The sequence below is a fragment of the Micromys minutus genome (assembly GCF_963924665.1).
Source record: "Micromys minutus genome assembly, chromosome: 8".
NCBI classification, from domain to species: domain Eukaryota; kingdom Metazoa; phylum Chordata; class Mammalia; order Rodentia; family Muridae; genus Micromys; species Micromys minutus.
This window is the reverse complement of record NC_137977.1, coordinates 47,634,502-47,649,877: the sequence shown is the minus strand read 5'-3', so window position 1 is coordinate 47,649,877 and position 15,376 is coordinate 47,634,502.

The following is a 15,376-nucleotide window of genomic DNA, read 5'->3' as shown; positions in this document are numbered from 1 at the left end:
GTTTCCTACCAACCAAAAGTTCCCCAGACCAAACAGATGTGCTACCCAACATCTGTGAAATTCCTTGACTTCTTTAAATCTGTGCCCAGTCACTTCCTTAAAGTGTTTAACTTAGCATTGGAGAAAGAACTGCGGAAGCTCCTTCCCCACACTGTGGCCACGTCTCCTCCTTCTGTTTCAGTGATAAATTCCTTCACTCTATCTATGCCCTGGCAATGGTAATATTCAGTGCAACTATACTCTTCTAATTCTCCTCTCACAGGATTATTTTCTCACGGGAGAAAATAGTTTTTGCCTGAATTTCTTGTGGGTTTGGTTTTTGGTTCTGTAAAAACCTGTCCATTTTACATTTTATGTGGATTCTTTTCCTACATATACCTAAATGAATGTAACAGATACAACCCACATAACCTGTTTGTTTATTATTATTATTTTAAGGCTTTTTTAGACTCAGTAACGAGAATATCAAGCAATTGAAAGCAAGTTTTTATATAAACCCAAAATAAAGTGATGTCAGATAAAATCAGACTTGTATCCTGAATGCCAAATTCCTCATCTAAAAGATGAAAGTCTCACTCGTTTCCTATCCAGGTCTAAGTTAATGAATCTATTTAAGAAACCTCTCAAAATGTCACTTAGAAAATTAGATCTGTGACTAACACTTCTTGCTGAAGCATGTACCAATATCAGAAACCAGAAACGTGACCTGTACTTCTTTTCAACATGTGTGTAGATGCCAAATCCTTGAGCTATCTGGTAGAATAGCTGAGCTTCCTGCATTTTTCTCCCTAAGGAAAAAAACCCCTGAGAATACTCACTCAAAGGTACTTTTGAAAAGAAATGCATAGTGAATTAATAAGTTAGCCTGAAGTTGTAGATACCTCTGCTCTGAGTGGCAAAGGATCTAAGCCTTATAGCACTTCTGATAAAATTCAATGTATTCCTCTTACCCGTCACATGGGAGCATATTTTTTCTCATTATTATTACTTCTTTGAAAATGTCATACAGTGTAACTTGAATACACTCACTCCTTCCCAACTTTGTCCAGACTAAACCCCCACCTCCCTACCCATCCAGCTTTGTGACCTCTTAATAAAAGAAAAGGCATCAAGGTGTACATAGTGCTACTCATAAATCCCGACTCTCATTTCCCCTCAGTGGCAGCAGCTATTGATTTCCAGTAACTCCTCAGCAAGGAGTGGGGTTTCACGCCCACCTCTCCTCCATTATCTGGCTTGAACTTGTGAGTCCCTCTGAGTCATAAGTGTAACTGCCCTGTGGTGTTCAGGAAAGAGTTTTTCCATGATCATCTACTCTTTTGTTCTTTCAGTTTTTCTTCCAGAATGATTTATGAACCTTGGCAAGAAAAGGGGTATATTCAATTTAGGACTGAGCATTTCACAGTACCTAATTCTGTACACCTTGACCTATTGTGGGTCTCTGTTAGTCATCATCTGTTGCTGAAAACGTTTTTTTGTGCAGTTTGGCTTGATTTGCTTTGGTTTGGTTTGCTTAGGTTTGGCTTTTCGAGATCGGGTTTCTCTGTGAAGTCTTGGCTGTCCTGGAGTTCACTCTGGAGACCAGACTGACTTCAAACTTAGAGATCTTCTTACCTCTGCTTCCTGAGTGCTAGGATTAAAGGTGCATGGTACCATGGCCAGCTTAAAAAAAGTTTTTCTGCTGAGGATTGAGAGGTGTGTTAATCTATGAATATAACTATTACATCATTAGGAATTAATACTATGGCAATCTGACAGAATGAAAGCAGTGGTTCTTTCTAGGACTGATGATTTGTCTAGCACAGGTTCTTGACCCCTAAATGGTACCAGGTATGAGTTTTAACTTGTGAAGTGGGCCTGATATTCATTCAGAGTGTGGTTGGTTAGTCCCATACCAGTCACACCGCTATTGCAACTGTAGGATGTTGGACAGTAGAGAATAGGGCAGGGACAAAACTTTTGGTAAGGCGGAAGAGAAGGAGAAGTAAGAGATTCAACATGGAGGCAACAAGGGAGGATGGTTCAGTTAATATAAACTAAATTGATTTTATCTTGTCTAGGTGGGCAGTTTATATCTTTATTAATTGGCAGTGAACTTATTGTTTGGAGGTATTGTGGATTGAGAATTTAACATATAAACCTGTTTGATAAGTTATTGATTGTTGAGTCATGATTTTACCAGGCTGTAGAGAACCGTGTGGGACCTGGTGCCCAGCTCCACAGTGGAGCAGTTCCTAAAGAGTGAGACTGCTAGACAAGTAGCAACAGAATCTTTTTAATATTTACCACAACATGCACCAGGATTATGTCTTGCTATTCCAGTCATTATTGAAATCAAGTGTTATCCTCTGGGTTAAGACTGATGATTTCTTGTCTCTTCTAGTAGCATGAGAATACCTTCCAGAACTATGAAAGCTAGCCAGCAGTGATGATCCTTGTAGGTTGGTTTTTCTCTGTGTTCTGACTCAAATATGCAATTTCTTCAGTAGGAGGATCGTCCCATCAAGTTATAACCTCAGTGAGCAGTCCATTGTTTGTTCATTCTGAAGTCAGTGGTGACTCTTTTCCCTTTGCCTACCAAACTCCATTCTTCTGGACTTCCATCATCACATAGAGTCTAGTTGTGGCTACAACAGATTGTGTTTGTCATTTCTCAGTGTAAGAGCTACCCAATCTCAAATAAATAAAAGATCCCTATTTGGCTGTTCAAGGTGTTGCAGTGGAAATAATGGGCCATTTTAAAAGTACTCTGAAGTATGGCACAGATAAAACATTCACTCCTCATTTTATTCTGCACAGGCTACAAAGTGTAACACATCAAGGAGTACCATAACCATCCTGTCTAAGTAGTCCATGCCCACCTGGGTAACCCATTTCCATCTGTGTAGTCCACTTTGATTTACCTCTTGTACTTCCTTTTTCTCTCTTTTGTTTGTATTATTTCATTTTAATTTAAAATAATTACGTATTCTTTTTCACCCAGTACAAGTAGAATACCGTATGCCTTATATTCAAAGAAACTGAACTTCAGAGAAGTTAAACGTTTTTTCTTCCACCATATTCTTGGCCAGCCAAAGAACCTATTAACCCTAGGAGTCATTTGAGTTGTAGTTTGAAGCTCAAGAACCACATAACAATGGGTCACTCTAGAGTCTAGACTCAGGGTCTCTGGTGGAGTTAATATATGTGAAATGTTCCCTGGCCTATGAACCTTGCAGTAAAAGGAAAGACATTTGCCTAGCTTATTTGCCTGAAGCTGGAGATTTTCAGAGACAATTCAGTAGGTTTCTTTTAGGGAAAGAAAGATTTTAACCACATGGACTTGCAGAAAGACTGTCAGATGAAACACAAGATCCCAACTGGATTCAGTCTTGACAAAATAAAGATATTTTACTGTAGGTATGCCCCCAGACCATTTAATGTGTGACTCATATTGCATAAGTGTTATTACTATTATCAGCTAAATCATAGGTAGTTGTTGAACTATGACTCCTTGTCATGTAAAGAGAAACCATCCTCAGGCCTAAGAGGCAGAAAGGCCCCTGCACCAACACATATTACACATACAAAAGTTGACTTAAAAACAGAAAACTGCCTTATTTGCTTGTGGAAATTTTTTTTTCCAAAAGCTTTCTCAATCCCAATTAAACTGGTCCCAGAGGACATGAACTTGATAGCTTTAATTTAGGAGAACGAAAAAGCTGGATAGTTCGTTAAACCTTTAATTTAGAAAGTATAAAATATTAATGATCTTTGTTGATTCATAATATTCTTTCATGTGGTACCTTACTATTTGTATTTTCCTTCACATTAAAGAAACATTTTAACCACTCATTTTTTTTTAATTCATGTAAGAGGCTGGAGAGATGGTTTGTTGGTAAGATCACTGACTGCTCTTTCAGAAGACCTGTGTTTAATACCCAGCATCCACATGGTGGCCCACAACTGTTGATAATTCCAGTTTCAGAGGATTCATCACCTTCTTCCGGCCTCTACAGGTGCACATCATGCATAGACGAACATGCAAATAAAATACCTACTCACATAAAATGTTTTAATGTACATTTAAAAAAATAGTTTAAAATTTGAATGAGCTCATCACCAATTAATAAAGACAATAGACTGTATTATTTTAAAAAATGTTTTACCGCTGAGTTACATCCCCAGACCCATTCATCATACTTGATCTTAAATAAACAAAAATACTTTCCCTTAGTTCTTATTATTTTTTAAGTTTTGTCCTGTAAAGTTTATATATATATATATATATATATATATATATATATATATATATATATATATATATATATATATATATATATATAATGTGCTCTGGTTCTGTTTAATCACCCCATATCCTTTCTTACCACTCACTCACCCACGCACGTGAATTTCTTATCCTTTCTCTTTATCTTTTTTCAAGACTCAAGATTCTTCGTTTTATTTTGTAATTCATTTAGTTTAATCAGGACCATCTGTCTGATCATTGGATTGAAACTATGCACTGAAGTCTAATAGGATCAGCATTGGATATGCAACTGAACTTAATGACTCCCCTGTCCCTGTCTATCAAGAGGAAACAGCTCAGCAACAAGGAGTGGGGCTCCCTGAACTGCCTCCTTCATCCATGGCTTGCTGACAATAAAGTAATTTTTGTGTAGGCCCAGTGCAATCATATACATTTGTTAAAAATCTGTGACTACTCTGGTGACATATTGACCAGCAGATGCCATTTCATAGACCTTTCTGTTTTCTGACTCTTATGTTCTCTCTTCCACAGTAGGTCCTGAGCCTAGGAGAGCATGGTATTAATATCTTGTTTATGGCTGAACATTAAACTATCACTTTTTCTCAGGACCTTTTGTAGTCATGAGTCTCTATTCACTGCAGTCCCCTGGAAAGAAAAAACAATTCTCTGATTAAGGCTGATAGTAGCAATTGTCCATTAATTCAAGCATTCATATTTAGCAGGTAATTTGTTGCTATGTCAAGTTAGCTAAAAAACAGATTAAGTTCCCCTCTCTAGGATTTATAACCTCTTCTACATAAACTTTTAAGTGGTTTTACAGTATCAAGTATTAAGTTTAGATTGTTTTCCCCATGGAGTGGGTCCCAAATCAAATCAGAGAACAGTTGTTCACCCTCATTACATCAAGTACCACTATTGCCAAGTGGGCCCATCTTGCTTGACAGGTTACTATTGCCCATCATATGGTTGGTTCACAGCTGGGTAAGACCATTAGTACCTTTTCTTTCCTGCAGTCTGCATAGAAATTTTTGACACTGTGAAAACTCCCTGGCAGGGAGGAGACACATAGCTCTGTTTCATTTTTATTAATCTATACCATGAGACTTAGTTATAACTTCTTTGGCTGCAATAAAACAGCATTGTCAAAGGCAAATGCAGAGAGAGGAGGAAGCCTTAAGTGAGTGAAGTCCTGACTGGATTGCATTTGGACGTGTATATGCCCATATCAAGGACATCCAAGGCCTGTGACCATAGTATTGTTGACAGAGCTGTTACCCATACAGCTCAGGCCCAACAGGGATGGCAAAGTTTTCTTGGAAGTCCAAATAGGGGTACTAATAAATGGTTGATACTTGTGCAAAGACTAGCAACTACAGCTTCCTTCTCCCCAGTGTTTACACCCCGAGCCTGCTGGCCTGCATAGACTCTCTACTGAGAATAGCCAACTCTTCCCCTGTGCTGTACCTAATGAACACTCTGAGGTTGTGGGGACATTAGTGAACCGGAGTCTGCTTCACTGTACCTAGTTATGGCTTCTCCTCTCTTCTCCCCCTCACCTTCACTAGGCAGGGTTCTAGGAGCAAGCTGTACATGATGCAGCTAGAAACTTGAAGAGCAAAGAGTTTATTTCAACTTCCAACTCTCAGGTGACAAGCCATCACTAAGGGATGTCCAGGTAAGAACTCAAAAGAGGAATCTGAAGACAGAAATGGAAGCAGAAGCCATGGAAGGGTGCTACTCAGTAGCTTGGTCTCCATGGCTAGCTCACTCTGCTTTCTCGTATCGCTCAGGCCCACCTTCCGGGGGGGGGGGGGGTGGCATCACTGCCAGTTAGCTGGGCCCTCCCAGCTCAGTCACTAATTAAAACAATGCCTTCCAGGCTTAGCCACGGGACCACTTTATGGAGGTATTTTCTCAAGCAAGATTCCCTTTTCATGGGGATATCTAGGTTTGTGTCAAGCTGACAAAATTACTGGTCAGCATAGTATGCAACCACAGTCCTGTAGGCTTCTCAAGAAGGTGCCCTTAACCTTTATCATTTGAGTTTATTTTAGGTGATATAAATCCATGGGAAACTGATCAGGAAGTCTCTAACAGCATGTAGTCCTGATTCTCAAGTTCCCTTGGCATTTAAGGGGATTTCTCTAATCAATAGCCTCTGGACACTGCCTGAGGCCCTGGGCTTGATTTTGTCTGTTCTATAATGCCAAGGATCTGTTGGGAAACTCCTCTTTCTTACTGCTCCTGAGAATAGTCAGGGAATAGTTCTACACTATTACAAATCTGCTTGACTTTCACTGGTCGCCTTTTATCTCCTGACCATCTCTTTCTCATCCTCATAAGATTTTCTTCAAGAACAATGGCGAAGGCTACTATCTTAGATAATTGTTAAATGTCTCCTAAGAACATTGAGGCTGGGGGCACTCTAAGGAAGGAAGGGCAAGACTTCAGCTGCTAAAGAGACTGAAGAACAATGTAAGGAAGATGTGGGTGAGTAACAGGAGGAAACTTCCCTCTAGCAATGGCACTACCATATTGCAGCCAGCAACAGAAGGTTTATAGACTCTTCGGTGAAAAAAGAAATCCTTACATTGAGACCAAAGGAGACTCTGTCCAGAATAATTATTCAAAATGGTATGGGCTCAAAGGGATAATTTTTCATTTATTTCTTGCTGTCAGCTGTGACCTCAGTCTGGAAAACACAATGTGAGCAGTAAACACTCCATGACCTGAGCGGGTATGGGCAAACCTGAAAGCCATCTAAATTGTGGCTCCATTCCCGGTCTTCATCATTAACAAGCAGGTCAGCAGAATCTCCTGCCTTGTACTCTAGCAGGATAAAGTAGCATGGCTAACTGAGGGCTTGGATTGACAGTTTCCAGACAATGACAGTATGGCTGGGAGGTGGACAACAGTCACCTCTTCCCTGGGAGGACTCAGAAGGCAAGGGAAGAAACATGAAACCCTCTTACCAAGAAACAGTTCCTTCTGGCCAGATAACCCCGTCTCATTCTCCTTACAGTTGTAGCCTTTACACACGTTGCAGATATTTATATGAGATCCTGTAAGATTCCTTCGACAGTAGTGACTCATGTTACAAAATTAGCAAGATCTGCCCTCTAATGGCCTGAAAACTGCAGCGCCCTCATTCAATTAAATTGTTCTTGCATTTTGATTGTTTTTAATGGTTGAGCGGCCCCTACTGTCCCATCAGCTAAAACTCAGAAAGCAAAGAGGAATTTAAAAAGAAATCATCTGGCCTTTCTTTCATAACTCAATCCGTCCAAAGCTGTACTAGACTGACTCTTCCTTCAATACCTAACCTCCGCGTAAGGACAGAAGAGTATATTAAGGTCACAGGAATATCTTCCCGTGCCTGATGAAATGGATTTTTTTTTTTAAGGCAAGTCATCAACTACAACCACAAAAGAAAGGGGTATAATTTAAGCTGGAATCTTTAAGAATTGGTAGCTACAAATCAGCCACTAGAGTGAGAAACTAGGCATTTTCAAGAGATGCCTTGGCTTTGGCAATGCCTAGAGACAAGGTAGCAAGACTAGAGAGGTTGTAAATAAGATGTCACTCAAAGGTGCTATAGAGACCAGAGATAAAAGGCTGGTCCTTGACATGAGGACTCTTGGGAAATAAACTTCCCTTGAGCTCTTTTTAAGATCAAAGGCAATTTAAAACTATCTCAGTTGAAGAAAAAGCGGGTTTAATAAGGAACTCACAAAGGCAGAACTCTGTGGAAAATGGTGTGCCTTTAATGTCATAACAATGGGGATCATGTTTGGACATAATGACCATATTAAAAACAAAATACTCCACAAACCCTGACAAAGTAAAAATGACAGAAACAAAATGTGGGGAAGAAATCACACGGCAACTCCTCCGTATCTGCGCCTCAGGCCAGTGCAAGGCAAGTTGTGGGGCAGACGTAGCCCTCCGCCCCTTCCCCATCACCGAATACTGGACTCAGCACTGTCTCGCTCACACTCCGTCTCCGAATGCTTGCACACTGCAAATGCAGAGAGAAGCATGGGTTGGGACCAAGATGTTTTATCCCACAGGACCTTAAACATTTGCTCTCTGGCCATTTGTACAAACGATTTGCTGACCCATGTTTTATAGCGCTGAGACAATCCATGTATTTAACATTGAAACAACTTTTCAATTGCTTTATTAATGTTCAGCTATAGAGGGACTTGAATTGAGTATGTTTTACACAATGCACGTACACAGAGCTGCTGAAGGAGTTGTTCGTCACACGTTAACTTACACTTTTCATCTTAAATAGTAAGTGCTAGGACAGTTGTTGCTGCTTCTTTTTCTCTTCTGTATTTCCTGAATTTTGTTTTTGTTGGGAACACATATACTCTTTCAGAAAAAAAATTACTCAATACACACACACGCGCACACACACACATGGGCTGGAGAGATGGTTCAGCAGTTAAGAGCACTGATTGCTCTTCCAGAGGTCCTGAGTTTAGTTCCCAGCAACCACATGGGATATATAATGGAATTCAGTGTCCTCTTCTGTTGTGTCTGAAGACAGCTACAGTATACTCATATACATAAAATAAATATATCTTTTAAAATTTTATTTCATTTTTAACCTGCTTTCCAGAAAATACTCATCCAAGTAGTTGAAAGCTTCCTTTTGCCCCTTTTCCTCATCGGAAAATATTTGTATGTGTTTGGAAATATGATTGGAGGATTTTGGCACTTCCTGTTGTCAGGAGTTGGGCGGGAACATACACAGACTGTTCATGAGAATCTAAACTAAGACCTTCACTGTGTACATGAGCATGGAGAGTCTGTCAGCTGACAGCAGAACTAATAACGACACAGCTCTCCCATTCCTGACTACACACAGGAGAAACCTAAATCAGCGTATGTAGAAATACCTGCATATCCATGTTTACTACTGTACTATCCACACCTGCACATCCATGTATTACTATGTTTTTCACACCTGTGCATCCATGTGTACTCCTACACTATCCACAGTAGACCAGACATGGAGTCAGCCTAGCTGTCCATTGTCAGATTGCTGGATAAAGAGAAGGTTATGCATCTATACACTGGAGTTTTATTCAGTCATAAAGAAGATTGAAATTGTGTTATTTGTAGGCAAGTGGACATAACTGGAGATCATGTTAAGTGAACTAAGCCAAAAGCCAAATTCAAAAAGACAAATATATGCAGAATCCAGATTGTGTGTATGTATGTGTGTATGTATGTGTGTAACATGAAAATTGAAAAGGAGCTATTTAGGAAGATGGAAAGAAACAGTGACATGGAAGTGTGAATATGTTGAAATTGCATGATATCCTTGTATGAAAAATCCCAGTGAGGGAGTGAGATGGCTCGACAGTTAAACACACTTAGTTTGTAAGCCAGGTGACCTGAGTTCAGTCCCTGAGACACACTGTGGAAGACAAGAGCTGTCAAGAGTTGTTTTCTGGCCTCCACATGCACACAAACAATTTTAAACATCAGAATACAACCCATGATTTTGTACAATAAACATGAATGAGGTAAATAGAAAGAAAGAGGGAAGGGGAAGGAGAGAGGGAGAGGAAGAGAGAGAGAGGGAGGGAGAGAGACAGAGACACAAAGACAGAGACACAAAGACAGAAACACACACACACACACACACACACACACACACAGAGAGAGAGAGAGAGAGAGAGAGAGAGAGAGAGAGAGAGAGAGAACTCTACTCTCCCTTTAAATCATCAATGAGCTTAAAGAGACACAGACAGCAGGGGGCAGCCTTTGCCCATCCAGTTCTGTCTGATAAAAGTGCATGAACAGCAGACACCAGTGACACTTGGGTACCCATGTTCTCCTGTCAATCTGTCCTTGACACTACAGAATGTCACATCACTGACTTCGGAGGCTTTGCATCACATTCATAATAGATTCTAAAGGCCAAGGAGACCCTGTGTGGCTTGTTCCTGCCTATTTCATTCCATATTCGACAAAAAGCAATGCACGGTAGTTAAAAGGTCACTTGGTCACCACTAGCAACTTTTTGAGCTTGTTACCACTTCTGAATCCTTGCACGTGCTACTTCCTGTTCCATCACTCTGTGTTAAGGAACCATTCTCTCTGCATAGTCTAAGAGAACTGTCCCCTCACAGAGCCTCCCTGACAATCTTATTCAAAACATCCACCACTTAATTTACTAGTAAGGTACTGTATATTTTCGTTCTTGTAATTCTCATAGTCTCTGATTGTTTTATTTGCTTTAGCCCTATCTCTCCAGCAGTACCTAATTCCCTGTCAGGAATCTACCTGTATTCTGTGGCATTGTATCTTTAACACTTATCCCAGTAATTAGCATGTATTAAATACTCAACAAATACTTATTAAATTAATGAAGAAATAGGCTCACAAAAATGAGTATTAGCTACTACCTCAAGGCCACCACAAAAAGAGAAGGGACATAAGTCCTCTTCAGGAGCTGAATTCTACCTGTATTTATTTGTTGAAGCTTTAACCCCAAGCCTATGACTGTGCTTGAAGACAGGGACTTTAAAAGGCAGTTAAGATTAAAAGAGGTCAGATTGGTAAAATACAATTGGCTTGAAGAGGAAGAGGGACCACTGTATACATGCAGGAGTGGCGTAGGGATGGGCGTGTCTGAGAAGAACAATGAAGGTTCCCAGCAATGCTTGAGGAGCTGAAGAGCCAGGGAGGGACTTCGGAAGAGAATAATAGTTCTGGCACCCCCACCTTCCAAAATCGAGAAGAGATACAGTCCTGTGATGTAAGCCACCCAGGGTGCTAAAATTGCTATGGCAGACCAAACAAACTAATATAGTTCCTGATAAATTAAACATTACTAATTAAAATAACTTCGCATTGGGAAGAAACATAGTTAGGCAGGAAGAGTGACTCAAAATAGCCAGGGTGTTTAAAAAAAAAAAACCTATTGAAATAGGAAAATTTGAGAAATTAAATACTAAGGTCTTAAAGACAGGGATGCTAGCATGATTTGTGATGCTCTGTTAAAAAAAATAAAATGAAAATCTGTGTTTTTCTATAGAGGTAGTCTGCCAAAGTGGCAGTAATCATCCAGGAATGTCCTTTAGCTTCCTTTCTTCATGGCCTCTCAATCCCTCTTGGTACTTATACGTGGTATTTTTTTGGTGTTGATACCCAAAGGTTAAAATTGAGGATTAACAACCTGAATTTTTTCCATTCATCATTATATTGTGCAGGGCTATTTTGAAGATATATCACACACACACACACACACACACACACACACACACACACACACACACATACACACAAACCACATCACATCACATTGTGGAGTTACTAAAATTCTATTCATTATAGAAATATATGATACAGTCAAGCAGAAAAACAAGAAAAAGGGGGGGGGGAGAATTTCAAGTGCACGTCTGGAGATTGCACCATGTGTACCTGTATAAATCACATGCCCTTGGAACCACATCTGGAAAAAAGCAAAACCAAACTCCACAGAGCAAAATGGACCAATCCAAAACTGACCACAGGCAGATTCCTTCAGCACTCAAAACCATATCTAACGATCTCTAAAGCCTTCATCCAAGGAGGCACCAATGTGAATGAAATTCAGCATGCAGCCACGAAAGGTAGAGGCAGGGTTTTACACCATGTGCTACTAATTTTAACAACAGTGTATGTTGTCTCAAGCTCCTGTGCTTCGGTGAGTGTACCTAAGAGTCAATAAAGACACAAAACTTTTAAACCTGTTTCCAAGTTTGCAAAGACCATCTTGCAAAGATTCTTGGGAATTGCCCCTGCTTCTAAGGTAAAATTGACTTGTATTCACAATGCCTAAGAGGTCATTTTGCAGGGAAGAGGCTAGTCAGGCACTTTGCAGAAGCCATTAGGGAATAGAGGAGTCCTTGGTCCAGCTACTAAAAGCTACCATTCACATCATCAACTCTGGTAGAAAGTGTGTAGCCTTAACTAGTATTGGAAACCCTGAGTCACCTGGCTCTTTTCTGACACTAGGGAACTGGGTGTGAGGATCCCCAATGGGTCACACTGCTCTAAAAATAACCAACCCAAGCAAAACTCTGGGGTGGCAGAGACGGAGCCTGAGAGTCATGTGAGAAAGTCCAGCAATAAATAGTGAACAGAGGCCACTCTGAGAGCCCTCTGGGGACTGATCAGCCTTGGACACAGGTTACAAATGTCCTCTGCTCCTATGAACTGACTTCTCTCAAGCTAAGTGGATTTGGGGAGAGGAAAGGGCAGGGGCTATGAGCTCCTTTCTATCTGCGGGCCTAAGTGATGTCTTTTCACAGAGTCCTGTCCAGTCCAAGTTGGGCCACTTAAAGAACACAGTCCTGAGTGATCTGAGGCCTCTCTGAGGTATTGACTGCTGTTATTCTTTCTGACTTGTTCCTGGCTTCCGACCATCCTAAGCCTCTGAAATATTTACGGAGACAAAGTGGGCTACCATGACAGAGTGTAGGAGACGGCAAGTTGTAGGGAGCATGCGACACTGAGCTTTGACTCTGAAGCTGACGAGCTGGGTGACTTCCAGTCCCTTCTTCCTAAAGTTGGGTTTTGTTTAATCTCGGGTAACAGCCATCTGTTTTTCACACAGGGACACACTTTACTTCTACTGTGAAATCCTACTGTGGCCCTTGGGTAACCACAGCCCCTCTGTGAATCCTCCTTTGAAATCAGCCTTCCTTAAATTGCTCTAGGGTTTTGTACTGAGTTCTTCAGACCCCCACAAATCCACGTGCTTACTTATCCTCAAAGCTGACTCCTAGATCAGCTCCTTTCCCCTTTGTCTTCTTCATTCCTAATTCACATAACTGGAAAGAACTGAGAAGTCCATGTTGGGGGGACAACATCTGACCTGTAAGAAGACCTAGGCATCTTGGGTGTCTTATATTACTTTACACATTGGGACCATCTCTTCGTTGTCTGCAGTTTGGAGACCTGCTCGTCATAGTTGAGTAACAGCAAAAGTATCTGTAAGGGACCAGGCCAGACATAGGCAAAGTTAAACAAAATACACACCTAACCTGGCCCAGCCAGAGGTGGTTTTCTCTGCCTGAAGTTGTCATGTTGCATAACATAGGGACAGCTGAGCAAGAGGCTGGCAGCTGGCTGAGTAATCAATACATGCTTCAGAAATGATTGATCTATAGAGTAATTTTTCTCCTCTTCAAAATAACCCAGTGAACTAGGCAAGACAGGGCTTATCATTTTTACATTATAGGGAAGGAAAACCTGGGCCCAGAGAAGATGGTTTCCAGTTTCATATGGCCAGTGACTGTTGCCACTCAGAGCAGAACCCAGGTGTGTCAAACACCAGTGCAAGTGCATTTCAAGGTGGGGGGAAGCAAACAGCCCTGTCAGAAAAGAAAGAGATTCTTGAGGGGAGCTGGGGTTGGAGCTTGTGTTTAAGTACCTTCTCCATCTCTAGAATCCCTCCCTGGTTTCCATGATCACCCAGGACACGGTGAGAGCTGCCAGTGGAGAAGGGTAGGTAGAAGTTCAGGCTGCTGACCAGCAGGGAGTTGAGCAAAGGGAATAAGTAAAAGGCTTTCCGGTGCCAGGACTCTAGGGAAATGTTTGTTGACTTTGCTTCGCATTAACTACATCCAACTAGGCTTTGAAGCTAGCTTTTGGATAGAAAGGTTCCATGGAGTGGGTTGAGAAGTTCACGACCTTGTCACTGTGTATTTCCAAACAACAGAAAATCCACAACAACTCCCAAAAGATGACAAAATTACACGGCAAGCCATGAGGAAACCAGGGAGAAAACAGGACTGCGAGGCAAACTGAAAAACATGAATTAGAAAGACACGAGAGACCACAGTGGCCAGACCCTGAGAGTGTTGAGGGAACCTTCACAACATCCCGCGGAACCTACTGTCAGTGGTCAAAAGCACCAGCTCCCTGACCCTCTCTCATCATGTTTGAAAGCATGGTTCTGAGCTTCTGTTGCTTTGCTCATTACGCAGTAGGTGCTCCCCACCTGCCTGTCAGTGCTCCCTAACAGAGTCCTCGGGGGCTAGAGGGTGTCTCTCTCCACCCCAACAAATCTAACTGTGGGATCCACATGTTTTCCCCAGCCCTTTGGCTAATTCCTCTCCTAGTACTTAAAGATTGCTTTCCCGAGAAGCACTCTGCTGACCCCTGGTACACCCCTGTGTTAGCTCCCGGGCCTCTTACGTGTGTCCATAGCAACACAGACCTTTTACAGAGGTCTCCATGCTCCATGAATTACATAGACATAGCATCCCCAGCTATAGCCCGGACACGAAGCAGAGATTCTAACACTGATAGTGTGGCCATTAAATACCTATTGAAAAAAAATCAAGGGAGAGCAAGTCCGCGCCTCGAAATCAGCCTTCTCCCTCACGGAGCAAAGGAGAAGAAAATGATCACATGTGGGGATTTGAGCAAGGAGATTATTTTGAGAGAGAAAAGGAAACCCAGAGAAACAAACAGCTTTTCATCTAAGGGCCATCAAGACGTAGATTGCCCCCTTGATAATTGCACAGTTATAATTGTCGCTGCTGAGCAGAGGGCCTTTTGGAAAAAAAGATTTCAGAGATTTCCTTCCTTACAAGCAGCCAAAGAAACCCAGAAGCTAGTAAACATTTCTATACTTGAGAAAACACTCAAACTTAAATGCATGTGTGAACAGGACGGAGGGCTGATGGGGCAGCTTGGTCCAGCTCTCTGTCAGCTCCAAGTAATCCTTGGAAAGATTCAGAAATGCAGGTCACGGTTATCGGTGTCTCAGAGAACTCCCATGTCTGTGTAGAGGTTTGTTTGTTCTTTTGTGAAGTCTTCTGCTTAAACATCCCAGCCTGTTTATGCTTTTTGTAGACGCTGATGCATCTAAAGAGCAACTATTATAGGACCCAGGGCTGCCAGAGATCACCAGGAAACCTGACTTCAAGAGGAACCATTACCTAAGCACACGTCAACATCAGACGGCACTCCAAGGTCTCCAAACAATGGGATTTACCCACAAAGAGTGATCAATCAACACATGACTATGCAACTACATGAGAAGTAATTATTGGCACTCTTTAACTGTGGAATCTGAGGAGCCTTATGCAACATGTGCCTGCAGTTTTATGT